We start from the raw sequence: 23,145 nt of genomic DNA, 5'->3' as shown, positions 1-23,145 counted from the left end.
CTAGACTCAAATATATTTCATTTGATAGGTAATACACCATATAACACTTCATATCCTGAGAGTTATAATCATTTGAAGTTAGGTCTTGTGCGAACTCACTTGAAACTTTAGTCTATTATGAAATTTCCAACTTCTACATTCGATGCCGAAACCTATCGAATCAAGTTCGATTGACCTCAAATTTTGCACACAAGTCATAAATGACATAAAGAACCTATTCAAATTTCCAGAATCAGATTTCAACCTCGATATCAAAAATTCAACCCCTCGATCAAACTTTTCAAAAATTCAACTTTTGCCATTTCAAGCCTAATTCTACTACGGACCTACAAATAATTTTCCGGACGCACTCCTAAGTCCAAAATAACCATACGGAGCTATTGGAATCATCAAAATTCAATTTCGAGATCGTTTACATATAAGTGAATATCCGATCAACTTTTCCAACTTAAGTTTTCAATTATGAGACTAAGTGTCTTATTTCACTCCGAAATCCTTCCAGACCCGAACCAACTAACCCGATAAGTTATAAATCAAATATAAGGCATAAATTGGGCAATAAATGGGGGAACGTGGCTGTGATACTCAAAATGAACGGTCGGGTCATTACATACAGTGATGTCATATTCCTCGTATTATTCAGAATTGATCTGTTTTATTTGTACTGAAAGCAATTGTTGAACTTGAAAGCATGCCTACATTTCTATATTGTTATTATTTATACTGGACTATACCTGTGGAGCTCATCACTACTTTCAGCCCAAAGGTTAGTCTTGTTACTTATTAAGTTGGTTGTACTTATACTACATTATGCACCTCGTGTGCAGATCCAGAAACTTTCGGACACTGGGACCGTTAGATCTCAGAGTGCTATCAGTTGGAGACTATCAAGGTAGCTGTCTGGAGTCCGCTTACCTTGACTCCCTTTCTTTCAGTTATTGTACTTTTCTATACTTTCAGACAATGTTTTGTCAATCAGACTTTGTATTCATATGACACCAGGTTTTGGGAGTGTTTATATATGTAATTGTAAGATTTCTTCCGCTGAATTTAAATATTATGTTTTCAAACTTAAAAGATATGTTGGTTTATTGAGATTGTCGGCTTACCTAGTATTGAGATAGACACCATCACGACAGGTGATATTTTGGGTCGTGACGATTTCAAAATGGGTTGTAGATCAGAATGATCATCCAAGTGAGCAACAGGCTTAACAATTTTAAGAGGAGAAACATAAACTCCCTCATCCACACTTGAATATAAAATAATATTTTTATCAGAATCATTTTTCTCCATATCAGCAGCAATAGAGTGTTCAGCAGGGACATGATCAACAGAAGCACTGATATTGGTAGTAGCATGATCTGCTGCATTATCACTTGATTGACTTGACAGAGTCAAAAGATTAAAATTAGGGCACGAATCCACAGATTTCCTCTTTCTTTTTTTATTATACGATAATGTTTTCTTTTGCAAAAAAAACAAAAAAGAAATGCAGAGATTAAAGTCCATTATTAACATTTTACAACTATTAAATAAAACAATAAAACTGCTCACACTAACCTGCTGAATCTTTTCAATAATTTGATGAACAGTAAGAGGTACTTTTTCTATCAACCCCCTTTTCATTTCCTTGCAGCTTACTTTCGCATTGTTGCATGCATATATCAGAAAGAGTTGCTAGACCGGTAGAATCAGGTTGCCTTTCCTTTGGTGCGGATGGTGTGTTCAAGTTTGATATAGAAATATGTTGTTACTCTTCCGGTGAATCCAAAATTATATTCTGATTTTTAATATCGCACAAAATAGCATCAACATATGTACCTCCTATTACAGCATCTATTCCACTTCCCTGAGAGAGTGCAAATACGCTATTTTGCAAAATATTTTGACTGGACTGAGGTGTGAAAAGCACATATGTCCCATCATTTATTTTTCTAATAATAGCATCAATATCTGTACCAGTTATGAGATCGGCTTCATCTGGACTGCAGTCTGCTCTTTCTTCATCACAAAAAGGACCTTTCACTATATCTGCACCAGTTGGTGCAGCTTGACCAGTACATTTGATATTTTGTCTATCGTGGATTGATTTAATATCCATGGATGATAGCATTGATGATGCAGCTCCGCTATTTTGCTTATTATCTTGACTGCACTGTGGTGTTAAAATTGGATATGTCCCATCAGCTATTTTTTCCATGATAGCAGCAACATCCGTACCAGTTGACCGAACTTGATCAGGTGCACTAAATTCTACTCTTTCTTCATTACAAGGACTTTTCACTGAACTTCCATCACCTGCTGCATGTTCATTAGTAGTTTCTTCATCACAAAAACCTTTCACTAAACGTCCAACAACTGCTGCAGCATCATCAGTACCTTTATTATTTTGTCCTACATGGACTGATTCAATATCCATGACTGATGGAATTAACGATGCAGCTGCGGTATTTTGCAATATATCTTCACTGCACTGTGGTGTAAAAACATCATATGCCCTGTCAGCTATTTTTTCAATGATAACATCAACATTTATACCAGTTGAAAGAACTAGTTTAGTTGAAAGAACTGGTCCAATTGCAGTACAGTCTGCTCTTTCTTCATCACAAGAAGGACTTTTCAGTAAATCTCCACCAGCTGTTGTACCTTCATCGCCACCTTCTTTATCTCGTCCTTCATGAACTGAATCAATATCCATGACTGATGCCATTGAGGATGCAGGTGTGTTGTATTGAAAAACATCTTGACTGCATTGTGATGTAAAAAGTGGTTATGTCCCATCAGCTATTTTATCCATGATAGCATCAATATTTGTACCAGCTGTGAGAATTGGTTCAACTGCATTACAGTCTACTCTTACTTCATCACAAGGACCTTTCACTAAATTTCCACTAGCTGCTATAACTTCATCAGTAACTTCTTTATTTTGTGCTCCATGAACTGAATCAATATCCATGGCTGATGGCATTGAACTAAAATATGCTCAACCTTCATGAGCAGCTTCTTTATTTGGTCCTCCGCGGACTGATTCAATATCCATGATTGCTAGCATTGAAATATAAGGTCCTGTCTCCTCAAACTCCTTATTGCACTGTTCATCCTATTTTTGTAAATCAACATCTTCCTCTTGTTCATCCTGTTTGTCACACGACAAATGAGCAGAATCTCTATTAGAATAATTTTCTCCACCAGCATCACCACCTAAAGAATTTTGATCAATATCTCTATCATAATATTTCTCTCCATCGATATCATCTCCTGGTTTATTACTTTCACTATTTCCATGTTCATTAATTTTGTCATGTTTTTCCTTTGAAAATCTGGAACAATCTCTTAATTCATTCCTTTCATCTTCATCATTCAACAAGCCATGATGATATTTCTGTTTACTTCCTTCATTAAAATTTCGAATGAATTGTAAAACTATATCAAGCTTCTCATTAATAACCTGTAACAATGAATAAATAATATTAACATACAATATATTATTATACCAACAAAATAAACACTAAAAAAAGCACCAAACTAGTTAATTACCTTAACAGACTTATCAACTTGTGTCTTCATCTTTTTCTAAAAATTAATCTGATATGCACGTATAATGTCTTTAACTTTGGCTGATACCCTCTGAAAAGAAAAGAAAAATGAAAGTTTTAGTTTCTCTGCTAAGAATTTCAGCATCACAATATAGGAACATTCATATCAAGTGTAAAAACAATTCAAGAAGGCTAGTATATAATTTTGTATTGTAAGTTATTAGAATTGAAAAACATGGTGAAATGAAATATATTATACGTATCCAGTATCATATATTGATAGAGTATATTATGGTTATCAAGTATACTATACTAATCTAGTATATTATACTGATCGATATATTATACTGATACTCATCCAGTATAATATACTGATAAAGTTTATTATACTAATTTAGTATATTATACAGATTGAGTATTATATTATAGTAATTCATTATATTATACTAATGAAGTACTGTATGAATATATTAAACTCATAAAGTATATTAAAATGATTGAGTATTATAATCATCCAGTATACTAATCTAGTATAATATATACTAAAGAAAGCATATTAAACTCAACCAGTATAATATGCTGATCGAGTATATTATAATACTTACACTGATTTAGAGTATATTATACTCATCCAGTATATTATACTTATGCAGTATACATATTATACTCATCGAGCATATTATGCTGATCCAGCATACTATACTAATCTAGTATATTATACTCATATAGTATATCTCTCATAGAGTATAATACTGATCTAATAAATTAAACTGATCGAGTATATTTCACTTTCCAGTAGAAAAAATTGGAAAATAATGCTTCTGAGAACAGACTCCCAGAATAATATACAACAACCAAAATTTAAAATGCAAGTTATCAGAACCAAAATATAGTATACGATAGTAGAAATTAATTAAAAGCAAGACTAATTAAAATCAGAGAAATAACAAATTACATTCACAATGTCGCTAACATTAACTTTTGATGAATGTTGGAGAAGATATGATGGATTCACCTTGAAAACCTTAAACTTCTATTAAATAAACAAAAAGATAAACAATTAGATTAAGACAAAATATATGAGCAAAGAAATATGATAAAAGTAAAATACTATTAACTTACATTTGCATTTGTAAAGAAATCATTATAAAGTGTGTCGTATTTTGGACATCCAATGCTTGAGTAAGACAACATCCTAATTGGCCCCCGATCCTCATATTTTGAAAATTGACGAAAATCATTCAACACTTCCATTATCCATACATTGAACAAAAATGGGAATCCAAGTGCCATATAAGATAGGATCCTACCAATTGATTTCTTTTTCACTGACTCAGTTGTTAGAAGATGAGACAAATTATCAATAAACTCATCAAAACAGAAACTGCCCCATGGAAAGACGTTTACATTGGTCTCGACCATGACGCACGTGACAGCTGTTCCGTTGATTTAGTCTTTCAAGGTATTTAATGCATGTTAGACGGTGGTCGTCCACCGCTGATACTGAACCGCCATTGCTTAAACCTATAAATAACCCTTCCTTTAATTATTTATCACTTTTACATCTCCAACCTTCCAAATTTCCCAATTTGTTTTTGTATTCTCTGAGTTTATACGCAAATCTGTGATTCCTCTTTGCAAAATTCTTCTTCCAAAATTGTAAAGACATCCAAAACCGTCCCCTAAAAAGAAAAAGCTTCTTCTTCCCAATCCGCCGCCGATAAAATACCGGTGGATCCTCGTCCTGAGGAGTACGTTCCGGCGGCATGTGTTCTTACCTCCGATTTCAAACTTGATAAAGGTTCGCCGGTTCCAGGCCGATGTGAGCCCGTATCGAGATATATTTGTTCGATAACCCGGGAGCACATCTAGCGGATAAAAAGAGATTGTAACTGGGAGAACAAAGAGGTGGTAGTGTCGTCTCCTGAAGAGGATATTATTACTCACGTGAGAGGGTTTTTAAGTGTGTATACTTACCCTTTCACGTTAGGCCCCCTCGACCCTGTTATCATAGATTTTTGTCGTAAATACTTAATAACACTAGGTCAAATACATCCTTCCTTTTGGCGGATCATTTTTTTGATCCGATATTTTGTGAGTAAAATTAAGGGGATTCCTTTCACCCTCGATCATCTTGTCTGATTGTACCGTCCTCGCCTTTTTCGTGGAGGGTTAATAAAACTCCAACGTCGAGCTACCAAGGCTTTGTTCTCGAGTAAAGACGAGGATAAGGATCGAGGATGGATGGGCCAGTTCGTTCGAGTGAGGACTTCGGACCTGATCCCGACCGAAAAGATGCCTTTTCCCGAGGAGTGGAACATGAAGCGTAAGTGTAATTCTGTTGTTATTTCCTATTATTTTATTCTTTATTTCCTTTTCTCACCAATATTCCCCTTTTGTGATGCAGTGGTTCCCTGGATGCTCGATCTCAAGAACTGGGTACGTGATCTGGTTTCACCTCCTCATATGCCGAGCGCTCATGGCGCGACTTGTCAAAGGGCCGATGGGAGGCCAAAAATCACGGTGAGCACCTCTCTCGTATCTTTTGGTAATTCAAATAAGATGCTTTTCACATACTTCAATAAAATTTTCCGTATGCAGGTGTGGGCAAGGATGAGGTTTTGAGGCCCTCGTCTGTCGAAGAAGAGGCTTCGGCGTCTATCCCAAATCTGGTGAAAGATAATAAGAGGAAAAGAGCCCTTGTCCTTGAAGATCAAAAATCGAAGAAGAGGACGGCTCGTAAGCCAAACAAGAATACTATTCCTTTGACCGTAGAATCAGTTCTGCGCCTGAGGGATGAAGAAGAGGAAGAAGAAGAGAATGATGGGTCTGCTCTGGCGGCCTAAACAAAGAAGACCACCGACGCTCCACAGGTAGCTGGATCGATGGTGGTTCATAAGGCTCTGCCTCGAACTGATGATATATCGAATAGAGATTCGGGCAGAGTCCCCGAGTTGCTGGAGATCGAAGATATTTCCCATTGAAGCCGACGGATGGGGGATATGTCTGAAAGGGCTCTTCCCGAATCTTTTCGAACCGAAGAGAATGCCCCAAATAACTCATTTGGGGAAGTAGTAATCGAAGGCTCGCCCACCTTCCCTGCTTTTTCCGCAGGGGTGATTTGGGAAGCCCAAGCTTTGGGGGCTCTCGAATTAGATAGGCCTCCTGGTGGAGAGGATCCTTTTCATGACCTGTTCATCGGCGTCGAAGACACTGCCTATACAGTGACGCATCAGATCTTTTTCATAGAGTGCAGCATGCTTTGAATCAGGTAGGCCTTAAATCATATGGCGTTACCTTTAAGTTTGCTTTTCTTTTCTGACTTCGTTTCTTCTTTCTTTGCAGGCCGCAGCAGTTCATCAAGAATCATGTTCTCGGTCCCGAACCGAGCTGCGTCGATACGAGGCGAAGCTTCAACGGGTAACGGAGGAGAGGAACTCCTTAAAGCTCCTTTTGGGCTAAAGGGGAGAGGAAATAAAAGACCTCCAAGATGAGTTGGCCAGGTCTCACCAAGATCAGATCGATCTATCCGAGAAGGTAATAATGCTTTTAAAATCCTATGGGCTTGATACAGGAACGATGGCTAATCTTTTGGTCTCACAGCTGCAGCAGAAAATCAAGATGATCGGAAAACTCCGTGAAGAAGTTGATGTGATAAAAGCGGAGTCTTTGAAGTGGAAAGAAGGAATGGACCGCTTTTCTACAGATAAAGAAACTGCTTGAGCCCAATTGTCATCGGCCAAAAACCAACTTCAAAAAATGAAGGAGAAAAGCTCGGTCCACGCAAGAGGAATAGAGGAGCTAGAGGCTCGGTTGGCCTCTGTACTTGCCAAGGCTGAATCTGACACCGAAAAGGCAAAGGCCAATGCAGATACACTTGTGGCCGTCTATCGGGCCGATGCTGAAGCTGCCCAGGTCCAAGCAAGAGAGGCAACCGAGACTGCCAATACTCGAGCACATTGGGTCACTGAACTTGCTAAGTGCCGATCTCGGAGGGAGACCCTCGAGGAGATCCATGCTTGAGGTTTCGACCTCGCTGAATAGATAGAAAGGGCTAAAGAACTCAAAGCCGATGCTGAAGCCTTGGTTTTCGATGACGATGATGATGACAATGATGATGACGATGGGAGTAAGAGCGGATCCGAGAACGGGGTGTAGCCCGATAGAGAAGAGACCGCTCCTGGGGATGACCAGGAAGCTTAGTCCTTAATTTATACGTTGTAATCAATCATGTAAACAATTTTGTATATAAAAATATCCTTTTTTTGCCGACTTGCTTCTGTTTTGTTTCCTATCTTGTGAAGAATTTATTCACGCTTTATAAATATTTTCACAAGGATTTAAATAGCTTAATCAAATTTGGACTTTATAGCCTCCATAACCGAGCGAGCGCTTACTCAAACTTGAAGCGATGTAGCCCTTAGGCTTATTAGTGAATCAGTGATTTGAGCTCGAAGAAATATACCCGTAGGCGTAATGGTCGAATGAGTGCTTGCTCGAACTCAAAATAAAAATAACCCGTAGGCTTAGTAGTCGAGTGAATGATTCGAACTCGAAATAATGTAGCCCGTAGGTGTAATAGTCGAGTGAGTACTTGCTCGAACTCAAAATAAAAGCAGCTCGTAGGCTTGGTAGTCGAGTGAATAATTCGAACTCGAAATAATGTAGCCCGTAGGCATAATGGTCGAGTGAGTGCTTGCTCGAACTCGAAATAAAAGTAGCCCGTAAGCTTAGTAGTCGAGTGAATTATTCGAACTTGAAATAATGTAGCCCGTATGTGTAATGGTCGAGTGAGTGCTTGCTCGAACTCGAAGTAATGTAGCCCGTAGGCTTAATAGTCGAGTGAGTGATTTCGAACTAGAAGTAATATAGCCCGTAGGCTAAATGGTAGAGTGAGTGATTTCTCGAACTCAAGATAAGAGTAGCCCGCAGGCTTAGTAGTCGAGTGAGTGCTTGCTCGAACTCGAGTTGGTGTAGCCCTTGGGCTTTGTTGATTTTCGGTTGGCAGTCCCCGATTTAAGGGGTAGTGGTCGGCCCTTGAGCCTGTTTGCATAATAAATCTCAAAATAGAGGAAATCTTTCTTGGATATAAGATGTGGGTAAAGAAGAAAGTTTTCTTTGTAAGTCATTATACATGTGTTCATGTTTTGTGTCAGGGCTCGGGCCAAATACATGAGCATGGTTCGTTTTGACCATTTGGCTCTTACAATATTTCCTATCGGAACCCTGTTGTTATGAAGTAACTTTCTTGTATCGAGCTTGATATGTTTGAGGGGTAATTCCCCCCAGTATTCGAGGTCGATTGTAAAGAGGCCTCAGATACTGTTGAATTATTCTAAGTTAGCACGATCAATGGTTGCCTCATTAAAAACCTTGCCGAAAAACCCATTTGGGATAAAACCGGTCTAAAGGTATAAGAGTGCAACGCGTGCTTTCAGACCTAAGGCTTTGTATTGAAGGATCCATCTTAGCTCCTGATCGGACTTCTACAGGGGTTAGTTTTGAAATGTAAACGAATATAGGAGGGTCATACCTTAGCCGTAGTATCATTTTTGATGCGACACATTCCAATTGCTTGATAGTTGTTTGCCGTTTATAATGCCGAGCTTGTATGATCCCTTTCCGACGTTTTCGAGAACCTGATATGGTCCTTCCCAGTTCGGTCCTAGTTTTCCTTCATTTGGATTTCGGGTATTGAGGGTGACATTCCTTAGCACTAAGTCCTCGGGCTTAAAATGGCGGAGCTTGGTTCTTCGATTATAGTATCTTTCGATTCGTTGCTTTTGGGCGGCCAATTGGATGAGAGCAGCTTCTCGTTTTTCATCCAATAATTCGAGGCTAGTGTTCATAGCCTCGTTATTTGATTCTTCTGTTGCATATCTAAATCTGGCACTGGGTTCGCCGACTTTGACTGGTATCAAGGCTTCGGATCCATATACTAAGGAGAACGGGGTTTCCCCCGTACTAGATTTTAATGTTGTTCGATATGCCTAAAGGACTTCGGGTAGGATTTCTCTCTATTTTCCTTTAGCATCGTTCAGCCTCTTCTTTAGGTTTTGAATGATAGTTTTGTTGATTCAGCATATCCGTTCCCACTGGGGTGATACGGTGTTGATAATATCCTTCTTATTTTGTGGTCTTCGAAGAATTTCGTCACTTTGCTGCCGATAAATTGTTTCCCATTGTCACACACTATTTCAGCGGGTATCCCGAATCGACATACGATATGATCCCAGATAAAGTTTATAACCTCTTTCTCTCTTACTTTCTCGAACGCCTATGCATTAACCCATTTAAAGAAATAGTCAGTCATAAATAAAATGAATTTAGCTTTACCTGGGGTCGATGGCAGAGGGCCGACGATATCCATTCCCCATTTCATGAATAGCCATGGGGATAGGACTGAGTGAAGTTGCTCTCTGGGTCGATGGATCATTGGTGCAAACCTTTGACATTTGTCACATTTTCAAATAAACTCCTTTGCATCTTTGCCCATATCGATCCAATAATACCCTGCCCTGATTATTTTTCGGACCAATGAATCAGCACCGGAGTGATTCCCACAAGTGCCCTCGTGCACATCACGTAGGATGTAATCGGTATCTCCTGGACCTAAGCATACTGCCAATGGTCCATCGAATGTCCTTCGGTATAGCGTTCCGTCCGAAGCTAACGTGAATCAAGCAGCTTTGGTTCGTAGGGCCCTTGAATCTTTAGGGTCCGATGGGAGCTTTCCGTTCTTTAAGTATTCAATATACTTATTCCTCCAATCCCAGGTTAAGCTTGTAGAATTTATCTCAGCATGACCTTCTTCGATCACGGATCTCGAGAGTTGAATGACAGTCCCCGAGCTTATCTCGCCTTTCTCGACCGATGACCCCAAATTTGCAAGTGCATCGGCCTCATTGTTTTGCTCTCGTGGAACATGGTGTAATGTCCATTATTTGAAATGGTTCAAAGTGCCTTGCAGTTTGTCCAAATACCTTTGCATTCTATCTTCTCGAACTTCAAAGGTTTTGTTTACTTGATTTACCACCAGCAAAGAGTCACACTTGGCTTCAATAACTTCTGTCCCTAAGCTTTAAGCTAGCTCAAGACCTGCAATCATGGCTTCATACTCGGCCTCGTTATTAGTCAACCTGGTAGTTTTGATAGATTGCCCAATAGTGTTACCCGTGGGTGGCTTTAAAACTATGCCTAGCCCGGACCCCTTCATGTTCGAAGCCCCGTCCGTAAAAAGGGTCCATACCCCCGATGACGTACCTGATTTCAACAAGAGTTCTTTTTCGACTTCGGGTACGAGGGTTGGCATGAAATCGTCCACGAAGTCTGCTAAAATTTGAGACTTGATGGCCGTACGGGGTTGATATTCGATATCGTACCCACTGAGTTCGACAGCCCATTTGGCAAATCGGCCTGATAGTTCGGGCTTGTGCAAATTATTACGGAGTGGGTAAGAGGTTAATATGCATATGGGGTGACATTGAAAGTACGGTCTTAACTTTCTAAAATCGCTTATCAGTGCAAGTGCCAATTTTTCTAGGTGCGGATATCTAGTTTGTGCTTCTCCTAAGGTCTGACTTATATAAAAACGGAAAATTGCGTACCTTGATCTTCTCGAACTAGCACACTGTTTAATGCGATTTCCGATACTGCCAAGTACAAGTAGAGTTTTTCATTTGTTTTTGGAGTATGAAGTAGTAGTGGGCTCGATAGATATCGTTTTAGTTCCTCTAGTGCTTGTTGGCATTCCGGGGTCCAAGCGAAATCGTTCTTTTTTTTTAGTAGAGAGAAATATTTGTGACTTCGATCTGATGATCTCGAAATGAATCGGCCTAAGGCTGCAATCCGTCCCGTTAGCCTCTGTACAGCCTTCTCGCTGTCCACGATGGTGATGTCTTCTATGGCCTTGATTTTATCGGAGTTAATCTCGATTCCCCGATTTGACACCATGAAGTCGAGGATCTTTCCCGAACCGACCCCGAAAGCACATTTCTCGGGGTTGAGCTTCATGTTGTATTTCCTCAAAATCTCGAACGTTTCCGACAAATGGGTCAAATGGTCCTCTGCGCACAGGGACTTAACTAGCATGTCATCAATATAAACTTCCATTGATTTACCTATTTGTTTTCGAACATTTTTTTTACTAGGCATTGGTAGGTAGCTCCTGCATTTTTTAGCCCGAAGGGCATCACATTATAACAATATATTCCATATTTGGTGAAAATGAAGTCTTTTCCTAGTCTTCTGGGTTTATCTGGATTTGATTATACCCGGAATAGGCATCGAGAAAAGTGAGTATCTCGTGGCCGGCTGTGGCATCGATCATGCGATCGATGTTGGGCAGCGGAAAGGAATCTTTGGGGCATGATTTGTTCAAATCTTTATAATCCACACACATTCTAAGTTTGTTCCCTTTTTTAGGCACTACAACTACATTGGCTAACCATTCAGGATATTTTACCTACCGAATGGACCCTATCTTGAGAAGTTTGGTTACCTCGTCCTTTATGAATATGTGCTTTACCTAGGACTGGGGTCTTCTCTTTTGCTTCACCGGTCTAACCCTAGGGTCCAAGCTTAGCTGATGTGTCGTTATGTCTGGTGGGATCCCTGTTATATCTAAATAGGACCAGGCAAAGCAATCAATGTTATCGACAAGAAATTTAACAAGTTTCTTCCTGAGTTTGGGGCTCAACTCCGTTCCCGGGTATACCTTCTGTTTGGGCCAGTGCTCGATTAGTGTGACTTGCTCCAATTCCTCAATCGTTGATTTGGTAGCGTCGGAATCATAGGGAATCATGAAGGATTGAGGGATCCTCTAATCATCATCTTCTTCGATCTTCTGATTATCTAGTAGGGTCAAAGCCGATGTCTGTGATTGCTATTTGGTATCTCGTTCCTCTTCTGAGCCCGATCCCTTTACTTGCAAAAGCGAGGATATTGGTTTCGCTTCCTCGACGATGAACATTTCTCTTGCGGCTGGTTGTTCTCCGTACACTATTTTGACTCCTCCCGATGTTGGGAATTTAAGGACCTGGTGTAGGGTTGAAGGTACAACTCTCATGTTGTGTATCCATGGCCTTCCAAAAAGGGCGTTGTATCTCATGTTGCCCTCGATCACGTGGAACTTCGTTTCCAGGATGGTTCTGGCCACGTTTATCGATAAAACTATCTCGCCTTTGGTGGTTTCACATGCCATATTTAATCCATTCAGAACCAGGATTGCGGGTACGATCTGGTCCTACAGGCCGAGCTGTTCTACGACCTTCAATTTGATGATATTGGCCGAGCTGCCTGGATCAATCAACACACGCTTAACTTTAGTTTTATTCATGAGTACGGATATTACCAGTGCATCGTTATGAGGTTGTATGACTCCTTCTGCATCTTCATCATCGAAGGACAAAGTTCCTATCGGTGTGTAATCTTGAGTTTGAGATCGCTTTTCCCTCACATTCGATGTCTTAGTGCGTTTAAGCACCAGTTCCTGAGGGGTATCGGCGCCGCCGATGATCATGTGAATGACGTGCTGTGGTTCTTCTTGTTCGTTTTGCTTGCCGAAATCCCTGGTTTGAAAATGGTTCTTCGCCCTATCACTTAAAAATTCTCGAAGGTGCCCTTTGTTGAATAACCAAGCTACTTCCTCTCTTAGTTGCCTGCAATCTTCCGTTCTGTGACCATGGGTACCATGATATTCGCACACTTGATTGGGATTCTTCTGGGTAGGATCGGTCTGCATGGGTCGAGGCCATTTAGTGTCTTTGATGCGTCCGATAGCCGACACGATGGCGGATGCATCAATGCTGAAGTTATATTCAGAGAACCGAGGCACTTCCTTAGATCTGGCAGGCCTATCGAACCTACTTCTGTTCATCAGCCCCCGGGACCCTTGACCTCGATCACTTCTTTTGTTATTTTGCACGGGGTTATGTATCGATTCAATGACTCTGCGATTTTCATTATACGGTCGGTATCGATCCCCGATTGGACCTTGTTCTCGATTAATATCCCTTTTAACAGCGGGTTCAGACCCCAATTGATCATCTTCGACCCTAAATTTTGATTGGTACAGATTGTGCACGTCGACCCTCGTGATGGCTGGCTATTCGAGAAGGTTATGCTTTAACCGCCGTGAAGCCGTCGAACTTCATTCGTTCAAACCTTGAGTGAAAGCCTGAACAGCCCAATCGTCTATGACTGGTGGCAGATCCATTCGTTCCATTTGAAAACGAGATACGTACTCCCTCAGCATCTCATTATTCTTTTGTTTTATCTTGAAGAGGTCTGATTTCCTTGTTGCGACTTTTATGGCGCCGACATGTGCTTTCACAAAAGAATCTGCTAACATGGCGAACGAGTTGATGGAATTTGGTGGTAAGTTGTGGCACCAAATTATTGCTCCCTTCGAGAAGGTCTCTCCGAATTTTTTTAACAACACAGATTCGATTTCATCGTCTTCTAAATCATTTCCCTTGACGGAACATGTGTAAGAAGTGACATACTCGTTGGGATCGGTCGTTCCATTATATTTGGGAATTTCGGGCATACAGAAGTTTTTGGGGATTGGTTTTGGGGCTGCGCTCGAGGGAAAAGGTTTTTGCACGAATTATTTTAAATCCAACCCTTTTATCATTGGTGGAGCTCCCGGGATCTGATCGACCCTGGAGTTATATGTTTTTACTTTTTTATCGTTGGCTTCGACTCGCTTTGTGAGTTCCTCGAGCAATTTAGCAATTTCGGGAGTAGTCCCCGATTCTTACTCATTTGACTTCACTATGGATGACTTCGTTCTGTGGGTGATTTCTCGAGGTGGATTGGGCTTTGGGCTGCTTTGTAGCTGGGTTTGGCTCTGCAACTGATCTATTACTTCCTGTTGAGCTTGCAATATTTCAAAAATCATACGCAAGCTGACGTCGTTTTCCTCGACATTGTGGGTATCTCGAGCTGCAGACTGAGCACCGCCATGAATGCTATTTTTGGGTTAAGATTGTAGGTTCGCCTCAATGGCCACATGCAAATTGATATCTATCGGTGTTCCGATTCGGGCTCCAACGACGTTGACAAGTGGTCTTTTGGTACTGGGTGTCAAGTTATTGTTCTCATCTTGAAGACCGGCTTCGTTGTCAATCGGTGTGGCCATTTGACTGGTCTAGTCGTTGCTAATCCGAAATCCAAGATATTTTCAGAAACAAGTGCAAAACATAACGGTGTGTTTTTGCAGATTCGTATCAAATAACCATTGTTATCCTTAGCCCCACGGTGGGCGCCAAACTGTTTACCCTAAAAACGGATAGAGTTGAATTTGCACGCAGTTTTAAGGATACGGGGTGCAGCTTAATACAAATCGTAAGGATAAATAGAAATATCAAGTATGGATTGCGAAAAATGCAAAAATAGACAAGGTTGTAAAGAAGCTGAATTTTAGGACTAAACAAGTGGAATCAAATTAAGAAGTTTGAAAGAACAACTCTTCACTATAGGAGAATATGGTGCTTGAATTACAATGTTAGCAAAAACTTGCCTCTACAGAAATGATAACCATCCCCTTTATAGTAGAGGGATCTTACTCTAAATATAAAAAAAATACGTAGTGGGAGACCCATGATAAATCAGCTTTCCCACAATTCATGACAAGATTCTCTCCTCTAGTAGGATTGTAACGACTCTTGTCTATGAGCTCGATATTGACTCGCATTTTTCGGTCTTGACTCGAGCTCTCGATCATGGCTTGAGCTCGATTCTGACTCAGACTCTTGAATTGATTCGGGGTCAATGCTGGTCGGTCTATGGATCATAAGCTCGACAACTTTACTTTGCATCATAGTTCGATTTGGATTCGAGCTTGATAATAATATCGAGCTCGACATTGATCGGCCCCGCGGACTCGAAGCTTATTTATACCATCTTCGGAATCCATCTCGAAGTCTTACTTCAATCGATTATGTTTCGAACTCGATCAATCATACGAAGGCCGAAATCTATTTCGACCGTATACTGATAACTTGTTAATGATATTTTTCTTGCTTTGTTTTGGTCAACAACAAAATCTTGGGTATTGTTCACTAATGTTGAATATTTTTTCTTTTTGGTGCTTGGTAGGTTGTTTTGCCTTTTCTCTAAATTGAATAATAAGACTGCAAGAATCATCCTCGGTATGAACATTTTGAGCAAAATTTATTTCCGCTGTTTGACCTTCGTTCTGGTGAATTTTCTCTCTGTTCTTCCTTTCATTGACACATATTTGTTGGTAGTGAGAATTTAGTTGGTGTTTATCAGTTTTCTTTTGATTAATTTTGTGCTGGATTTTCTATATGAATGTAATCATTTGCCCATGCATATTTGGTAATAGATATATAAGTGAATGTGTGTGTATATGATTTTGACGAATACATATTCGCTTTCTCTTTTTGGATAATGAAAGCTAAGCCCATTCATATTTGGTAATAGATATATAAGTGAATGTGAGTGTGTATGATTTTGACGAATATTGATTCGCTTTCTCTTTTTGGATAATGAAAGCTAATTTTTTTCCTCCTTTAATTTTGAAAATTGCCTAAGATTAGAAATAGAATTTTAGTGTGCTTGTTCTGTTCTTTGTTGCTTTGTCGATTGTTCAAGTTGTGTGTGTTTCAAGCTGAGCAATAAGTTGCAATGACTTGCTTTCTTGGTTCTAGCTAGATAAAAAAATTTGATTTTGTTTGTGTATTTTTGTATTTTTCTAATTTTAATGGGTCTATCTGAAATAGTAATGCTGAGAAAATCAGGGGGAGGAAGGTGAAGAGTAATTATACTATATGGATGCCATAAGAGAATTCTAGAAGTTCTCTTTTTTTTTTTTTGTAGGGAAAGAGAATGTGAAACAATTTTTTTTATTTATAGGAGCATTCCTATTTTTTCGTTTTGATGGGTATTTTGTTTGCATATTCGTGTGATGAACGTATGTTTATTAAAAGACTTTTGCTCAGCAAAGGGAAGCATATGTGTATGTAATTAAAGTTCAAAGAATGAGCAGTAGAGACATTTCCCATTGGTGATAAGTAATTCAATTGTGATTGACTATTTAAATCAATTTTGATGTCTTTATAACATTATAAATAAGATTTGTGGTTCTGTGAATCAAAGTATTTACCGTTTACGTATATAGCTTACCCTGCATCTAAAGAGGTGATTTGTCTCTTAAATTTAAAATTCAATTACTCATTTAATGTTTAGGTTTGTTCATACTATGTGTTGATAACCTCTATGTGTACGGTCAGAACCGATTGAGTCAGTCGTACGGACTAATCGAGACGGCAATACTTCAATCGAAAGGTATCTACGTAAGGTCAGGTCGAGGTCCGAAGAAAGGGGCTTCAGGATTCGAGCTCCAAGTCCGATCAAGGGTCAGTTCGGTATCATTATCGGGCCCATGACCAAATCGAACCACGAGGCAAAAGGCTGTCGGAGATGCACAGACCGACCAACACCCACCCCGAATATCAAGAATCTGAGTCAGGATCGAGCTCGAGTCAAAGCCAATGGTTCGACCCGACATCGAGTTCGAGTCAGTATCGAAGCTCACAGACAAGGCTGTTACAGCCGCACTAAGGGAGAGAATCCTGGCGGGAAGTAGGGAAAAGACAATACATCATGGGCTCTCCACTACGTATTTTTTATTGTTGTATATAAAGTAAGATCCCTCTAATATAAAGTGGGGGATGGATGATAAGCAGAGACACACTGTAACAAAAGTTTTCTTCTCATATTGAAAGATATCCCCTTATGTTTATTTCACTTTATCTTATTCGTTCTTCTTCTCACTATTCTCATTCTCATAGTCAAGAATACACGTATTTCTATTTCTCTATTCGATTTGTATCGAATTACATCACATATCCTTAGAACCATATATAAATTTAACTCTATCCAATTTTTCGGGTAAACAGTTTGGCGCCCACCGTGGGGCTAAGGGTAACAGTGGTTGTTTGATACAAATTCGCAATACACATAAGTTCACAACTTCAAATCAGCAATAGCAAACCCTCGATTGATGGCTTTACCTATCGACCACGAAGCCGGCCTTCAAGACGAAACCAATAACTTGATACCCAGGGCCGGAAGGCCATTTAACGATGTCACTGAAGCTTGAGTTGAAGTACCTGAAATCCGAGTCGAAGTACCGCTGGATGTCAATTCACAAGTGGCTCTTGAGGCGAAACAATATTCCGAACCGGAAAAAAGTATTCAGGGTGGAACTCGATCCGTAGCTCGAGACACCCATAACGTGAAGGAGATCGGAGTAAGCTTACGGATGATCTTCGAGATGTTACAAGCCCAGCAAATAGCGATAGCTCAGTTGCAGAGCCAAACTCAGGTACAAAGAAGGCAGGAGCCCAATCCGCTTCGAGAAATCACCCACAGAACGGAACCAGCCATAATGAAGTCAAATGAGCAAGAATCAGGGACTACTCCCGAAATTACTAAATTGCTCGAGGAACTCACAAAACGAGTCGATGCCAACGATAAAAAAGTAGAAACATATAATTTCAGGATTGATCAGATCCCGGGAGCTCCACCAATGATAAAAGGGCTAGATTCGAAAAATTCATTCAAAAGCCTTTTCCCTCGAGTGCAGCCCCAAAACCAATCCCCAAATAATTTCGTATGCCCGAAATACCCAAATATAACGGAATGACCGACTCCAATGAGCACGTCACTTCTTACATGTGTGCCATCAAGGGCAATGATTTGGAAGATGATGAGATCGAATCTGTATTATTGAAAATATTCGGTGAAACCTTGTCAAAGGGGGCAATGGTATGGTATCATAATTTACTATCTAACTCTATTGATTCTTTTGCTATGCTTGCAGATTGCTTCATAAAAGCACATGCCGGAGCCATAACGGTCGAAACCAGAAAGGCGGACCTGTTCAAGGTAATACAAAAGGATAACGAGATGCTAAGGGAGTTCGTATCTCATTTTCAAATGGAACGAATGGATCTACCACTAGTCATAGACGATTGGGCTGTTCAAGCTTTCACTCAAGGTCTAAACGAGCAGAGCTCGATGGATTCACGGCGGCTGAAGCAAAATCTGATCGAGTACCCAGCTATTACTTGGACCGATATGCACAATCGATATCAATCCAAAATAAGAGTCGAAGATGACCAGTTGATTTCTAGGTCCGTTACGAAAAGAACTACCAAGCAAAAGTCGACCAGAGATCGATACCAGCCATATAGCGGAAATGATACTACTACTGAGTATCCGAGGCCTCTTTAAAATCAACCTCGTATACTGGGGGGCTTTATTATTGAACGCATCTGTGATGATTATCAAGTTCGGTGCAGAGAAAGTTACTTCGTTATTTCATGACAAACAATGTCTCAACAGGAAACGTTGTAAGAGCCAAATGGTCAAAACGAACCATGCTTATGTAGTTGGCCCGAGCCCTGACGCAAAACATTAACACATGAATAATGACTTGCAAAGAAAGCCCTCTTCTTTACCGATATTCTATGCTCAAGATTTATTATACAAACAGGATCGAGTTCGAGCAAGAGCTCACTCGACCATTACGCCTACGGGCTACATTATTTTGAGTTCGAATCATTCACTCGACTACTAAGCCTACGGGCTACTTTTATTTTGAGTTTGAGCAAGCACTCACTTGACTATTATGCCTACGGGCTACATTGCATCGAGTTCGAATCATTCACTTGACTGCTAAGCCTACGGGCTACTTTTATTTCGAGTTCAATCAAGCACTCACTCGATCATTAAGCCTACGGGCTACTTTGACCATTACGCCTACGGGCTACATTATTTCGAGTTCGAATCATTCACTCGACTACTAAGCCTACGGGCTACTTTTATTTCGCGTTCGAGCAAGCACTCACTCGACTATTACGCCTACGGGCTACATTGCATCGAGTTTGAATCATTCACTTAACTACTAAGCCTACGGGCTACTATTATTTCGAGTTCGAGTAAGCACTCACTCGACCGTTAAGCCTACGGGCTACTTTGACCATTATGCCTACGGGCTACATTACATCGAGTTCGAATCATTCACTCGACTACTAAGCCTATGGGCTACTTTTATTTCGCGTTCGATCAAGCACTCACTCGACCATTAAGCCGAGCAAGCACTCACTCGACCATTACGCCTACGGGCTACATTATTTCGAGTTCGAATCATTCACTCGACTACTAAGCCTACGGGCTACTTTTATTTCGAGTTCGAGCAAGCACTCACTTGACTATTACACCTACGGGCTACATTGCATCGAGTTCGAATCATTCACTCGACTATTAATCCTACGGGCTACTTTTATTTTGAGTTCGAGCAAGCACTCACTCGACCGTTAAGCCAACGGGCTACTTTGACCATTACGCCTACGGGCTACATTACATTGAGTTCGAATAATTCACTCGACTACTAAGCCTATAGGCTACTTTCATTTCGAGTTCAAGCGAGCACTCACTCGACCATTATGCCTATGGGCTGTATTATTTCGAGTTTGAATCATTCTATCGACTACTAAGCCTAGGTCCTACTTTTATTTCGAGTTCGAGCAAGCACTCACTCGACCATTACGCCTACGGGCTACATTATTTCAAGCAAAACTACTCATTTCTTCGAATTCAAATGAACACTTGACTATTTAAGCTGAAGGATGTTCTAGCCCGATAAAGCAAAGGGGACTACCCACAAGGCCCGAGGGCAACAGAGATTAAAATTCAAACTATCTATTTAGTTTGAAAGGCTATTTTGCTTCAAAAGGAAGAAAGATTTATATTTACAAATATTTTGTACAGAGGCGGCTACTCTGCCAAAAGGAAGTTCTTTATACAAAAACCGAAAGCGGTATCGAAAGAATGCAGCAAACGACCTAAGGCCCTAAATGACTCAATCTTCATCGGAGGCCGTATTCTCGGCATCGTCCTCATCTTCAGACACCCTTGAGTCATCGGAGTCCTCCTTAGGAAAGGCCAACCTCCTAGCTTTGTTCTCCTCCGCCCTGGCGACTTCAATCTTGGCCCCAATATCAAAGCCCTGAGGTCTGACCTCCTCGAGAGCCTCTCTCCGAGCTTGCCATTTTGCATGCTCGACCATGCTTTCTGCTTTGGCTTGGTTAACCTCGACATCGATCCTGAACTGAGCCACTTTGGCATCAGCTTTTTTATTTGCTTCGATCACCTCAGATCTGGCCACTTCAAGTTCTTTGGCCAAATCTGCTTTATCTGAAGTGGCCAAATCCAACCGATGCTGAAGCTCTTTCATCTTTTCGATCAGCCCCAAAACATTTTCTTTCGCAGATCGAAGTTGGGCATCAGTCACCGCATTCATCATTGATTGATCTTCTTCGGTCACCAAGGACCGTAGGTAGCTGGCAATCTCCACAGGGGAAGAAACAATTCGGGTATCCGCAGGTACAAAGAGCACTATCTTCCGCCTTCGGTCGGGATCGATGCTCGGGGCCGAAAATCGGTCCACCGGTTTATGAATCGATGAAGGTTCGGTAGAACCCGACCACGATGCTTTTTTGGGTAACGGCATTCCACCAAAACCGGTAACCTCCTCCGAGGCACCTGACTCGAGCCCCTCCAGAAAACCATGGATATCGGCGGACTCTTGAATACCCTCATAGGACCGATCCTCTAACATGATGGCCTCTCGAATCATGGTATCCGAAATCTGAGGGGATCCGCCAATATCAACTATCCCGAACTCATCCCTTGAAATATCTTCTACTGCCCGAGAAGATCCACCCTCGGTGTCCCTTTCAATCATCTTAGTTCGAGAAGGGATAATCTCATCTTCTTCTTGTTCTGGGATTATAGCCAAGGTTCCCTGTTTTGCTTCCACCAAATTGGAGGACTGTTGAATCACAACATTAGCCCGTACGTAGGCTAAATTCTCCTCTCCTTCTTCGGGCTCGTCCCTTAAATGGCGGGCCACTTTTGAAGACATAACACCAGAGCCCCCCCTTCGGCTTTCGAGATCTCTTCACCGGTTTCTTCTTCTCCGAGCTCGGGGAGCCCGATACATATTTTCTCTTCCTTTCTTTTACCTGCTTCAGGACAGGAACTTCTTCGCCACCAGATGGGGGCCTCATGACTACATTTTTCCCGAGTCCTATAAAAGGGAAGAGGGAGATTTACCATATAAACCGATGAAGAGACAAATTGACAAAAATATTTACCATGACTGTGGGCCTCCCATCGACACTTTTATAATTTGACCCAAGCACGCTCGGAGTACGGTCTCTGCAACACCAGACTTTCGACCTATTGTCTAAGATCAGGGATCGGTTCCGGCATTCGAGCTACGGCTATGATAAGGAAAGAAAAATGGATCAACAAAATAAAAGGCAATCACAAAATCAAAACGGTCAAAGAGAAACGTTCACTCACGGCTCATATTACATTTCTCGGGAAATGGCAAGTCATCGGCAGGGATCAGGTCCGAGGTTTTGATTCTAACAAAACGGCCCATCCAACCCCGATCCCGGGTCTCGTCTATGCTTTAGAATGGCACTTTGGTTGCTCGGCGAGCAAGCTTGATCAACCCTCCTCGATAAAGTTGGGGACTGTAAAGGCGCATAAGATGATCGAGGGTGAAGATACGCCCCTCGACTTTGCTCGAGAAAAATCGAAGAAGAATCACTATCCTCCAAAAGGAAGGGTGAATTTGGCCGAGGGTCACATCGTACCTCTTACAAAAGGCAACGATGATAGGGTCTAAAGTTTCCAACGTGAAAGGATAAGTGTAAGCACTTAAGAACCCTTCGACGTGGGTAGTAATTGATTCATCAAGCGATGGGATTACTACGAGTTTATTATCCCAGTTGCATTCTTGTATGACTTTATCGAGAACTTTTTCGGTAATTGAACATTGATACCCCGACATCGGCTCACACCGACCCGGTATCGGAGAAGGCTTTTCAATTTTAAAATTTCCTACAGTCGAACACCCTACCGGAACGAATTCCTCAGGGCGGGGCTCTTCCACATCCTCGCCACCAGCAGGTCGAGATGAAGAAGCGGTCTCTTTTTGCGGAATAGTTTTAGACATTTTTGCCATTTAAAATTTCGTGAACAAAGAACGAAAGTATTTGGTGTTTTAAGAAAGAGTTTGCAGTAAAACTCACAGATTTACAGGCAGAAAACTCAGAAGAGACGAAAAAGAACTTAAGAAAATTGGAAGATTGAAGACATAAAGTATGAATGATGGAAGGAAAGACTATTTATAGGTTGAAGCAATGACTGTTCAATATCAGAGGTGGCCAACCACTGTCTGACACATTAAATGCCTTGGTAAAACCGAACTGATGGGATATCTATCACATACGTCATGGTCGGGATCGATGTAAACGTCAGTATATATCTGATCGAGCTATTGGAAAATCATATCGTTTCTCGCCACATCCTTTTTCAAGAAATGAGGGGACTATTGGTGTACGGTCAGAACCGATTAAGTCAGCCGTACGGATTGATTGAGACGGCAATACTTCGATCGAAAGGTATCTACGTAAGGTCAGGTCGAGGTCCGAAGAAAGGGGCTTCAGGATTCGAGCTCCAGGTACGATCAAGGGTCAGTTCGGTATCATTATCG

Source organism: Nicotiana tabacum, chromosome 17, assembly GCF_000715075.1.
Source record: "Nicotiana tabacum cultivar K326 chromosome 17, ASM71507v2, whole genome shotgun sequence".
In the NCBI taxonomy this organism is placed as follows: Eukaryota; Viridiplantae; Streptophyta; class Magnoliopsida; order Solanales; family Solanaceae; genus Nicotiana; species Nicotiana tabacum.
Note: the sequence above shows the minus strand (reverse complement) of the source record.